The sequence below is a fragment of the Miniopterus natalensis genome, chromosome 4 (genome assembly GCF_054644295.1).
Source record: "Miniopterus natalensis isolate mMinNat1 chromosome 4, mMinNat1.hap1, whole genome shotgun sequence".
NCBI lineage: Eukaryota > Metazoa > Chordata > Mammalia > Chiroptera > Miniopteridae > Miniopterus > Miniopterus natalensis.
In genome coordinates this window covers 45,056,606-45,069,559 of record NC_142084.1, presented here as the reverse complement: position 1 = coordinate 45,069,559, position 12,954 = coordinate 45,056,606, and the positions used below count along the sequence as shown (strand labels likewise).

Sequence of the window (12,954 nt, the reverse complement as noted above, 5' to 3'; positions counted from 1 at the left end):
GAGTAGTCAGAATAATTTTGAAAAAATAAAATGGGAGAAATCATTCTTTCTTCCCAACGTTAAGGCTTAATATTTAACTATAGTAATCAAGACAGTGTGGCAGTGGTGGAGGGGCAGACACATAGATCAATGGAACAGAACAGAGAACTCAAAAATGAACCCAGACAAATATGCTCAAATAATTTTTAACAAAGATGTAGTAGCAATTCAATGGAGTAGGGATAGCCTTCTCAACAAATGCTACTAGAGTATTTGGATGTCCCCTAGGGAAGAAGAAATCTAAATCTCACAATACATACAAAAATTAACTCAATTGATCATCAATATAATGACTTATTTCTGGACTCTCTCCAATTCTATTCTTTTGATCTATGTGCCTATTCTTATGCCAGTACACATTGTCTTGATTACTGTAGCTTTGTATTAAGCTTCAAAATTGGGAAGTGTGAGTCTTTCAACTTTGTTCTTCTTTTTCCAAGATTGCCTTATCTATTCCTGGTCCCTTGCATTTTCATGAGAACTTTAGAATCAACTTGTTAATTTCTGCAAAAAAGGCAGCTGGAATACTGGCAGCCATTGTGTTGAATCTGTAGACCAAAATCATGCAAAGTATGATCTCCAGCCACGAAGGAATGAAATTTGAAATAAATAACATAAGGAAACTTGGGAAATTCACTAATATGTGAAAATTAAACTATGCAGTCCCAAATGCGTTTTAAAATTTAGGTGAATGAAACCAATAATTCAATATACCAAAAAGTATGGGATGAAGTTAATGTCTAGGGGAAAGAGCTTTAAATGCCTATATTAAAAAAGAAGAAAAATCTCAAATCAACAACCTGACCTTTTACCTTAAAAAAAAAAGAACAGTACACTAAGCCCAAAACAAGCAGAAGAAATTACACAGATTACAGCAGCAATAGGTAAAATTGAAAATAGAAAAACAACAGAAAAAATAAATGAAAAGTTGATCGTTTAAAAAGAAAATTGACAAAACTATGGCTAGACTGACCAAAATAAAAAGAGAGAAGACCCAAATTACTAAAATCAGGACTAAAAGAGAGATATTGCTTCTAATCTTGAAGAATAAAAAGGACCATGAACAATTTTACACCAACAAATTAGATAACTTAGACAAAATTGACAAATTCTTAGAAAGATACAAAATACCAAAAGTGACTTAAGAGCAAACAAAAAAATCTAAATAAGCTTATAACAAGAGATTGAATTATTAATAAAACATAGATGGCTTCTCTGGTGAATTCTAACACACATTTAAAGAAGAACTAATATCAGTCATTTTCAAACTCATCCAAAAAATAGAAGAGGGGGTAACACTTCCCAACTCATATTATGAGGCCAGTATTAACCTAGCAGCACAACCAGACAAAGAAATATCAAGAAAAGACTACAGGCCAAAATTCCTTATGGCTATAGATGCAAAAAGCCTCAATAATTTAGCAGCCTTTTAAAAGAATTAGACACCATGACTGAGTGGGATTCATCCCCAGAATGCTAGCTTGGTTTAACATATGAAAATTAATCAATGTAACACACTATATTAATAGAATAAAGACCAAACACCACATGATCATATCAACAGATGCAGAAAGGCACTTGACAAAGTCTAACACCCTCTTAGGATAAAAACACTCAATGAACTAGGAACAAAAGGGAACTTCTTCAACCAGATAAAGCCTTCTACATAAACCCCACAGTTAGCATCATACTTAATAGTGAAAAAATGAATGTTTTACCTTCAACTAGGAAAAATAAGTAATTTTCAGTCTCTCCACTCTTATTTAACATATTACTAGAAGTTCTAGACATCACAATAACGTAAGAAAGAAAGAAAAAGAAAGAAAAAGGAAGGAAGGAAGGAAGGAAGGAAGGAAGGAAGGAAGGAAGGAAGGAAGGAAGGAAGGAAGGAAGGAAGGAGGGAGGGAGGGAGGGAGGGAGGGAGGGAGGGAGGGAGGGAGGGAGGGAGGAGGGGGGAGGGAGGGGGGAGGGAGAGAAAGAGGAGAGCACAAGAATCCAGATCAGAAAGAAGGAACTAAAATAACTACCCCTATTCACAGATAACATGATCTTATATATAGAAAATACTAAGGAATCCACTAAAAACTATTAGAACTAATGAATGAGTTCAGCAAAGCTATAGGATATAAGATCAACATACCAAAAAAAAAAGGTTATATTCTAGCACTGAACAATCCAAAAATGAAGTTAAAACTATTCCATTTACCATAGAATTAAAAAGAATAAAATATTAGGTATGGAATAAATTTAACAAATGAAGTGCCAGATTTATTCATTGGAAATTACAAAACATCACTGAAAGAAGTTAAAGAACTAACTAAGCATCCCATGTTCATTAATCAAAAGACTTAATATTGTTAATATGGCAATACTTCCCCAAATTGGTCTACAGATTCAATACAATCCCTGTCCATATTCCAGCTGCCTTTTTTGCAGAAATTAACAAGTTGATTCTAAAGTTCTCATGAAAATGCAAGGGACCAGGAATAGATAAGGCAATCTTGGAAAAAGAAGAACAAAGTTGAAAGACTCACGCTTCCCAATTTTGAAGCTTAATACAAAGCTACAGTAATCAGGACAATGTGTACTGGCATAAGAATAGGCACATAGATCAAAAGACTAGAATTGAAGAGAGTCCAGAAACAAACCATTATATCGATGATCAATTGATTTTTGACATGAGTACCAAGACAGAAAGAGAGTGAGAAAGAGAGTAAGACAAACTATTCAATGGGGAAAGAATAGTCTTTTCAACAAATGGTGCCAGGACAACTGTATCCCCACATGCAAAAGAATGAAGTTGGACCTCTACTTCACACTATACGCAAAAATTAACTCAAAATGGACAAAAGATCTAAATGTAAACTACAAAACTCTAGATGAAAACATAGGAGTAAATCTCTACAACCTGAGATTAGGAAGGCAGTGATTTCTTAAGAATGACACCAAAAGCACTGTACGAAAGAAAAAATATATAAATTTAAAACTTTTGTGCTTCAAATCATAACATCAAAAAAGTTAGAAGACAACCCACAGAATGGGACAGAATATTTGCAAATCATATATCTAATAAAGAACTAGTATCCAGAATGTGTGTTTTTTTTAAAAAAACAACAACAAACCTCTTAAAACTCAACAGTGAAAAGATTAATGACCCAATTTAAAAACGGGCAAAGAATCTAGACAGTTCTCCATAGAAGATACACAAATGACCAATAATTACATGAAAAGATGTATGATGTTACTAGTCATTAGGGAAATACAAATGAAAATCTCAATGAGATACCACTTCACACACACTAGAATGGCTAGAATAAAAAAATCAGATAATGACAACTGTTGTTGAGGATGTGGAAAAATCAAAACCCTCATACCTTGCTAGTGGGATTGCAAAATGGTTGAAAAATGTTTGGCAATTCCTCAAAATCTTAGACATAGAGTTACCATATGACCAAGCAATGTGCTACTAGATTTATCCTTAAGAGAATTCAGAACATATATCCACAAAAACAGTTGTATATGAATTTTCATAGCAGCATTATTCATAATAGCCCAAAAGTGGAAACAACCCAAAAGTCCATCAGTTGATGAGGAGATATACAAAATGTGGTATAACCATATAATGAAATTTTATTTGGCCATAAAAAGAAATGAAGTACTGATAAATGCTACAACATGGGCAAACCTTAGAAACATTATGCTAAGTGAAAGAAGCCAGATCCAAAGGCCACATATTGTATGATTTCATTAATATGAAACATCCAGAGAATCTATATAGACAAAAAGTAGATTAGTGGTTGCTAGGGGATGGAGAAAGGACAAACTGGGGAGTGGTTTCTCTTTGGGGTGATGGAAATGTTCTGAAATTAAATAGCGATGGTTGCATGGTTTTATGAATATACTAAAAGCCACTGAATTATATACTTTAAAAGGGTGAATTGTATGGTATGTGAATTGTACCTCAAGTCTGTTCTAGAGGGGAAAAAAAAAAGAGGCAGATGTCCCAGGCTCAAGGTCACATAATGAATGTGTTCTGAGACTTGTGGCCAAATTTGTTTGATTCTAAATCCTATCGTCCGGACTATCAACCAAATGCTGGACCTCCTTTTCTCACATTATAGACTTCCAGGACAATGTTCTTCATGCCTATAGAGTTCACCACTGTCAAGCACCCCTAGTCTTCCCCCTGAGCTTTGGTTAGTCTCTGTGGACACCTCTGCCTGCATGATCTAGAGATACCTCAAAATCAACATGCATTAAAAGAAATTTAACTTCACCTTCCACAACCTTGTCCTCCTTTTATGAATAGTTACTGGGAGTTATTGGCTGGTGTCCTTTCCATTTCTCAGGCCATTTAGAAAGTAAAGATAACCCACCCCAAGCCCAGTAAATAAATAATCAAGGTTTTCAAGCTCAGGTTACCAGCTCTGATCATTTTCTTTGGTGATTCTTCACCCAGATGATGCATTAGCAAGAGATTTTTTCAATCTCATTTCACTACTAAGAATGCCTTAAATATGTACTTAGAATAGCAACTAAGAGTTAAAAATAGAGACCCTCACAAAAACCTCTAGAGTCAGTAGTAGAAGCAGGACCCCGAGCCAGGTCTTGCCATGCACTGAGACCACATGTGCCCTTCTCCACATTTATAACAGGACAAAACTTCTTTTGAGTTGTCACTTAAAGTTGTCCCCAAAACTATGGCCACTTTGATGGTTGCCCATAGATCTTCAGGAAAATCTTAAACTAGTAGAGTCTATTCCTTAAATTGCCCACTAACTGTCTTATCCAGGGCGGTTGCTAAAACTTCCCTTCTTTGGAGACACAGAAAAATGTGTTTCCTATAAAAATTAAACACACATAAGGAATTTTATGCCAAGATATTAAATTTTTTAAATAGTCATAATTCAACATGGCCAGCACAAAGTTTCTGTTTATAACCATTTAATAACCTAGAATAATTAAAATCTTTTCCAAAGAAAAGGTGAAATCCACAACAAACTACCAAAATGCTGATATTCCATTTGTCAGATAATCTAAAATAATGTAAATATGTGTTTTATTTCCATGTGTGCACTATTCCAACTATTACATGATGTGCTAGGATTACTGTATTCATAAAATAAATTAGAAAAGGAACTATCTCCAGCACTCACGCAAGCCACATGTTTTTAGAATTATGTGGTTAAACACCAAAACTGATGATCATTCAATACAAGGATTAAGATAAGAGGTATAATGGAACAGACTCAGGCCTCACCCTTTCCACTGCTTTCTTCTCCCAGCCACATCCCAGCATCTCTAACTGATGGCAAAAACATGTCCCCGTCCTGATTCACAATGCCATGTTATAAAACAAGTAGCGCATGCACATTCTGACCTTCGTGAAAAATGTTAAGGGAACAATTTAGGCCTCTTAGTTTAAGTCCTTATGGGTGTGCAGAGTTCTCAATGGTCCTGTAATGAGTAGAATGGGAAAGTCTGGGGCCATGGAGACAACAGCCCCCTCTCCTAGCTGCAGGAACCTCTGCAGGCGATGGGCTATGGGAAGCCACCCATCCTCACTCTCCCTCCAGAAGGCAGTGAAAGGCCTGGGGCAGAAGCACGATGACCTGGAAATGTGAACGCACCACCAATTCCATTTGGCTGCAGGCCAGGCACTGTGCTAGCAGTGGAATAAAGATGGTTAGAATAGGGTCTCTGCTCTCCAAGCATTTGCAACTGGTGGCTGACAGAGACAGATGTACCAGCACCATGAGTAGAAAGCAACCTGGAATAGAGGCGAATGCAAAAGGCTGTGAGAGCAAAGGGCTGGGAGAGGTGTATTCCCACTGGGGATCTGGAAAGCCTGGCGAGAGAACAGGGACTTCTGCAGATTAAAATGAGGAAAGCAGAAGGCGTCATAAGCGGGCATGGGAAGTGGCCTAGAGTCCTTGTTTGTCCTTAATTGTGAATGAGGATAATAATACACCTAATGCATCAGGTGGTTTTGAAGATTTAATATGTGCAAAGTGCCTGGCATTAGTAGGCACTATAATAAGTTTTAGGAGACGGGGACAGGAGTGGAGCAGAAGGGGGTAATGGGGGGAAAAAGAGACACCTGTCAACAATAAATATAAATTTTAAAAACAAGTTTTAGCTATTCTCATAGGTAGGGAGCATAATAAGTAAGGCCAGAACTATACACCAGAAGGCTCTGAAATCCAGGAAAAATTAACCATGTCTTTTGTTGTTGCTTCTATAACTGATCTTGTTTCAAGCCCCCAAGTAGGACAAATATCTAAAGTAAAGAGAAAATAGAAACATTAGGATTTTTCTTTCAAGAGATTGTTACTTTTGTGGAACAGAGGTGCAGTGTGATCTTCGCAATGATCCTGAGATGTAGCAATCATGGTGGCAAGTCCTTGGTCTTAACTAGAAATGACAGATTCAATTTCTACAGCAGAACAGGGGTTCCTGGGGGTGACCCGGTGCAGCAGTGGGCCTCCCACACACCCCAGGGCTCAGGGAGCCAGGAGAGTTGCTATGCATCCTTAGACTGAAACAGTTAACCTCTTCTAACTTAAATGTCTTCATCTGTAAAATGTTGGACAGTGATACCTGTCACTGCGGGTCCTTTTCAGGATTAAATGATATCAGACACATAAAGTGCTGAACCTGGTGCCTGGAACTGTAGGTATTTATTAAATATTAACTCTTTTTATAGTTAGGACACTAAAGATTGGCTTGCCTGGGACAGGCTGTCTAGCTTAGTAAAGATGAGGCTTCTTAGAGGAGGCACCAGGAAAGGAAAACAAGGAGAGGAGGGGAGGGGAAGGGGCCCCAAGGAGGATTTAAATGTGGTTTCCCTCCTGCTGAGAGGGCCTCTGCACTCAATAAACTAGAATGACCCTAGCTGAACTTCCAGGCTTGAAAGTATAGTTGGTTTTTAAAAGCAGTTCTTCTTTTTCAAGATCAATAGAACTGAAAAGCTTACCCTCAGAAGAGGCTCAGTCTTAAAACCTGCAGGATAACCCATGAAAAGCGGGAATGTGCCATTTCTCTATAGGGAGCAGGGAGCCCCATCCACGCTGTTGTCTGATCTCTGGGACTCTGCTGCCTCCTCTATTTCAAATTAACCAGAAACCTGAGAACCTGAAACCGAGCTCCAGCTAACATTATTTAAATGAACCGGCTGTTACATGAACCTTAAACCACATGTCATTTGGTCTTGGGGCTGCCCTGGGCCAAGAGACATTAATATAAAGTTCCCAGCTCACAAACGGATTGTGTTCCAAACGTGCATTTGGAAGGCTGTGGTTTGAAAGGCAGGATTCACTTTCCCGAAGAGGCGATGTTATATATGGTGATTAGGGACACACGCCAGCTCACAAAACTCCACGTAACCACAATAGAGCTTAAACACTGCATGCTTTAGCCAAAAAAGAGTAGAGGTTGCCCTGACTGGGTGGCTCAGTTGGTAGGAGAGCCATCCCATACTCCAAAGGTAGCGGGTTTGATTCCCGGTCAGGGCACATACCTAAGTCCCGGGTTCTGTCTCTTCTCTGGACAAGTATGGGAGGCAACCTATCGATGTTTCTCTCTCACATCCATCTCTCTTTCTCTCTCTCCCTCCTCTCTCTCCAAAAATCAACAAAAACATATCCTTGGGTGAGGGTTAAAAAAAAGAGTAGAGGTCAATAGTTACAATTCTAATAATTAAAGAACACGATAAACAATGAAGTTGAGCAGCTTTCATTTGTCTTGAGTGCTAGTACTTGCAAAGGCAGATTTAATTGAAGATGGAAAGGCCTGTCCAGTGAAGCTGGGGGTCAGGAAAACTCGTCAGGAGCACTGGCAGTCCAGCCTGCACAATTTCCATCAATCCTAAGAGGCTAGTGTCTGCACCTGAAAGGCCAACCTCACCTCCAGAGGGAACTGGGGGAGGGGTGTTGGGGGATGAATCAGAGGGAATAAGCCTAATTATCTCTATGCAGCCATTTCATCAGCCAAGGTGGGTACTGGCTTCAGTGTCCCTCTCCTTTGAGGAATGATGACTCCATTAATCGGTCTGCCCCTGACCTCAAGAATCACTGTCGTGCTGGATTTTTGTTTTCTGTTTCATACTGATCTCTGAGATCATACAAGCTCTTGGACACTCACATTGCCTAGCTGTTTTGAATTTGACACCCCCTCCCCATTTAGACTGAATCTGCTACTGCCATCCCTTTGACAGAGGAAAGTCTCCACCAGTTGTCTAGGCTCTCTCCCTCCAACACCCTACTCCCCATGACCAGCACTGCACCTGGTTGAAATCATACTTTTTTTCCCTTTTTTTTTTAAATCCTCACCCAAGTATATATATTTTTTCCATTGTTTTTTCAGAGAGAGTGGAAGGGGGAGAGGGAGGGAGAGAGAGAGAGAGAGAGAGAGAGAGAGAGAGAGAGAGAGAGAGACAAACATCAATGTGAGAGAGACATATCGATTGGTTGCCTCCTGCATGTGCACACTCCCTGACTGAGGCTGGGATCGGACCTGCAACCGAGGTACATGCCCTTAGCTGGAATCGAACCCGGGACCCTTCAGTCTGTGGGCCGACGCTCTAACCACTGAGCCAAACCAGCTAGGTCTGAAGACATTCTTAATCACCCATGTTAGCTGTAATGCTAAGGCTCAAGTACACATTTTATTTGTAAATATTGAAAAGACATGAGAAAAGAAGAAAGAAAGAAATTGAAAAAGAAAGTTTCTTGAAAAAGATCATTTGTAAAGCAATAAAGAGGAGTTCCACAAGATCTAACCATTAGGTGGCATCATCAGCCCAAGGCAGTTCTGTTGACCTCAGAAGGGTGGTGAAGAAAGGGGAAAAATTAATGAGTGACAATCAGTGAGTGGGTAGAAAGTCTGCAGGGAGCCACTTTGCAATAAATAATTTAAAATATACAAGGCATTCTTGTGACAAAAGAATATAGAAGAATTTGAGGACATCCTGGGCTAGAGAGAAAAAGTAGCCTTTGCCACATGAAGACGGACCAGAAGCTAGGCAGGGAGGCAACATGTCCAAATGAACTCACTCTCATTGTTTCCCCAACTCAGCTACTCTTTCGATATTCCCATTCTCAGGGATGGCAGCACCATGTGCCCAAATGCCAGGCTGCTCAAGCCACATACCTGGGCACCATCCTTGAAGATTAGCTAAGTCTTATAGATTCTACAGTTTGGCTCCATCCATCTCTCTCCATCTCCCCTCCACCCCATCCCTGCACACACTGACACACACCACTAAGGCTGCTGCCATCTTTAGGTAGAACGATAGCAGTAGCTTTTTAACAGGTCTTGTGTCATAGTTGAGCATCCCTCCCCACCCTTGACATCAAAAAGCAAGTCTAATAATGTCATTTTCTTGCTTACCACTCTGTAATGACTTCCCATTCTCCTTAGGCTACAGTCCAGACTGTTTAAAATGATTTACACAGACCTTGATCTGGCCCCTGATGGCCTTTGCAGCTGCTTTCTTGAGTGGTTAAGAGCCCAGCCATGGAGTCAGTCTTCTCTGGGTTCAAATTCCCACTGTACCGCCTACTAGCTTTGAAACTGGACAAACTTCCTCACCTCTCTGTGCCTCAGTGTTCTTCTGTATAAAATGGAAATAATAACACCATCTGTCTCATGGGGTTGTTATGAGGACTGAAAGAGTTAACACAGGTAAATTCCTTGGAGTAGGAAGCACTTACCACAATAAACTGTACTGATATCTGTCACTACGCCCTGCTGGGCTGGAAGCTCCACAGTGGCAGGGATGTGTCCATCTATTGATCAATCTCCACTGGTAGCTTCTGTGGGTGTTGAAAAATGAGCCATCACAAACTGGAATGAAGTTAGCCATATTTTGTGAGTCAGACTATCTAACCGTTTTCCCTCTTTGTCTACTGCCCTAACTTAAGACCGAAGTATTCCTGAAGGCCAACCCAAATGTTCCAGCTTGTTCCCAACTTTGATCCAGGCTTGGGCCTGTGGCTAAGGGGAAGGAGAATGTCCCCTGAAAGTGGAGGGGACAAAGGCAAGTTGTGAGTGATTCCCCAGGGTAACGTGCATGTCCCACAGCAGCCAGGGGCCAAGAGGGCCTGGGTTCTCTCCCCACAGCGGAGTTTCTCCCCTTTGTCTTCTTTGGAGGGACCAAGTTTGCCTTTAGGGAGCTGTCCCACATGATTACAATTGCAGATAACTAGGGAAGAGGCGCAGAGTAGGCCCAGGGGAAGGAACACAGCTGTGGATGCACAGAGGCTCAATCTCCCTGCATTTGGACAACCCTCTTCTGATAAATTTTTGGGGGGCAGGAGCTGAGAAGAAAACGATCTCTCTCTTCCTCGCTCCCTCTCTCATCTCCAGTTCTCTCATCTCCCCACACCTCTACCTACCGACCTCTGCGCCGTCCTCCAGCCCTGGTAACAAAAACCTGGTAACAGAAACGCCGGTTCCTGCCCAGAGCCCAGGGCGTTTCTTTAGCGATGGTGGCTGACAACTGCCTCACTGCAGAGGGGCCCTGGACCCAAAGGGTCCGTCAGTCGTGCTGGTGGCGCTGATATTCAGCTCCCTGCTCTGGAGGAGGCAGAGCGCGAGCGGAGCGCGAAGGGGCGGGCGCGGCGGGAGGCTCCCGCGGGTGCCGCACAGCCCGGGCGGGGCCGCGGGCTCCGCCGCCACAGGCTCGGCTCCCCCCGGGGCTCCTGCGTCCTAGGGGCGTCCCTCCTGCGGACTCGCGGGGACCCTGGGAGCCCGCGCTGAGCAGCAGAGACATGGCCGCGGGGGTGCTGGAGGCACCCCCCAGGCACGGTCAGGTACCAGGCGCGGGGCCCAGGCCCAGCGGACACCAGGCCCGGGTCCCCAGGCGCACACGGGCTGGGCGGCCGGCCTGGAGGGTCTCCCAGCCCCGCCCCCCGCGCCGTGACTCCGCCCTGGACCGAGGGGCGGCGACCGCGGGAAGATGCGGGTGCCGTCGCCCGACCCCGCCCCACCCGGGGAACTGGTCTCCGTTTCCCTCCTTCCTCTCGCTCCGCTCTTCCTCCCCCTCGCGAGCACGGCGTGGGTGCTGGTGGGCGTGCACGGGCTCGACTCCGCCGTCCTCAGGCTGGAGCGCGCGTGGGAACCACTCGGCGGGCCGGTGAGGACGCGGTCGCGGGGCGCTGCGCGGGGTTGCTGGTCGCTCACCCCGGGCGAGGCCTGATCCCTGGCAGGTCTCCTGGCCGGGAGGTGCTGCCGCTGGAGCTTTGGGAACCGCTGGGCTAGCGCTTTACTCCCTGTGCTGGTGGTGATTTCAAACCTGATCATTATTTTTCCTTCGTAGGACAATTCTTCGGCCTCGACCGGGAGCCAGGAGCTGTGCTTCACACGGGGTTGGGGGGCTGCAGTTAGAGGTGGGCTTTCCTCTGGGAGCTCGCCTCCTGGAAGGAAAGCAAAATGAGGACCGAAATAGCCCAGAGGGTAGGAAGAGATTACTGTTCTGAAAACAGGTTCAGGCGAAGCTTTGTAGGATTTCTAAGAAGCAAGGGATTGTTCCTGGCTGGCGGGGGCGGGGGGGGGGGGGGACGGAAAAGCTGATGGGGGGCGTGGCATTTGAGCTGGGCCTTGGAGGGTGGATGAGACCTGGCCACCTGGTGATGGGGGGGGGGGGGACAGAAGACCAAATTGCTTGTAGGTGAAAAAGATGTTGGGGAGCGGTCATTGGGAAAGGTGGGGGTGGGTGATATTCACTGTGACTCTGGTAGAATTCTAGGGTTCATGAAGGTTTGTAGTGAAAGATAAGGGAGAGCTAGGTTGTGGTGGCCCTTTGGACCACCCTATGCATCTGGAATTTATTCTCTACAGTGGGGAAGTTGTAAGGAAACTCCATGGCTTCTTCGCTGGGTTCAAACCCAGATCATCCAAAGGAAGTTGTCGATGGAAAACTGCACACCAGGAGGGGCAGGAGACCGGCAGGCACTTTCATTGCTGATGTTGAGGCTGACATCACTGCCTTGCCCTCTGCCCTCTGCCCTCAGGAGGCACGGCCCCTCTGTTAACTGGGCCCTAGGAGGGATCCACAGCTTTCCCCTTAATCCCCAATAGCAAAGCTCTGTGATCCAGGGACCTACAGTCAGTGTGACACGTGGAAGCCCATTAGAAGTCACCCTGACCCACTAGCACAGTTTCAGACTATCATCCTGATATGCCAATGTTGCAGGTTTGATCCTGGGTCAGGACACATACAAGAATCAACCAAGGAATGCATAAATAAGTGTAACAACAAATCGATGTTTCTCTCTCCCTCTCTCTCAAAATTAATCTATAAAAAAATTAAATTAAAAAAAAAAGAAATGCAGAGCCTCAGTTCCCACCCCAAGCCTCCTGAATTAAAATCTACATTTTAGCCAGACTCCTGGGTGACTGCACAATGATTGGCTTTTAGCTTTCAAGTGGCCAAATGTAGTGCGTTAGCAGTGATCTAGGGAAGGCAGCACGTGGGTACACTTTGTAGGTCATCCACAAGGACTTCCTGGGGATGGTCTCTGTCCTTTACAGCTCAGTCTGCAAGGCCATGGTCAGATTACTCCCTTCCTTGGGCCAGGCTTTAAATTAAATTATATTAGCGGGAGGACACAAAAATACTCCAAACAAGTAGAGCCTCTGGTTAGAGATGGATATTTACTCATTGGCACCATTTAAGACACCAGCAAAGCATGTTTTTTAAGGGTTCTTGGATTTATACATCATATCGCAGAATCCAGAGTGACACTACCTATTTTTGGTAATCCATTCTCTACAACCTTGACTGAATAGCGCCTCATCTGCTTCTCAAATATTTATTAACAGTGGCCTGATTGCTGTTTTGTTTTGGGGTGTGCATATGTGTGTTTTAGCTTGTAGCAAACATTTTATTAGGGCTTTCATCCTAAATTATTC

At 43.4% G+C, this 12,954-nt stretch overlaps 1 long non-coding RNA gene across 2 annotated transcripts; it reads right to left on the bottom strand.

The window, feature by feature from the left end:
- Window positions 1-421: 421 nt before the first annotated feature.
- Window positions 422-9,988, bottom strand: LOC148093269 (uncharacterized). 2 transcript variants are annotated; one of them, XR_015714398.1, is made up of 3 exons: window positions 9,753-9,988; window positions 9,497-9,652; window positions 422-587 (listed from the first exon to the last, which is right to left on the bottom strand). It is a non-coding gene; the product is annotated as an uncharacterized LOC148093269 (long non-coding RNA). The 2 variants fall into 2 exon arrangements; XR_015714399.1 differs by lacking the exon at window positions 422-587 and adding an exon at window positions 5,713-6,319.
- Window positions 9,989-12,954: the final 2,966 nt, after the last annotated feature.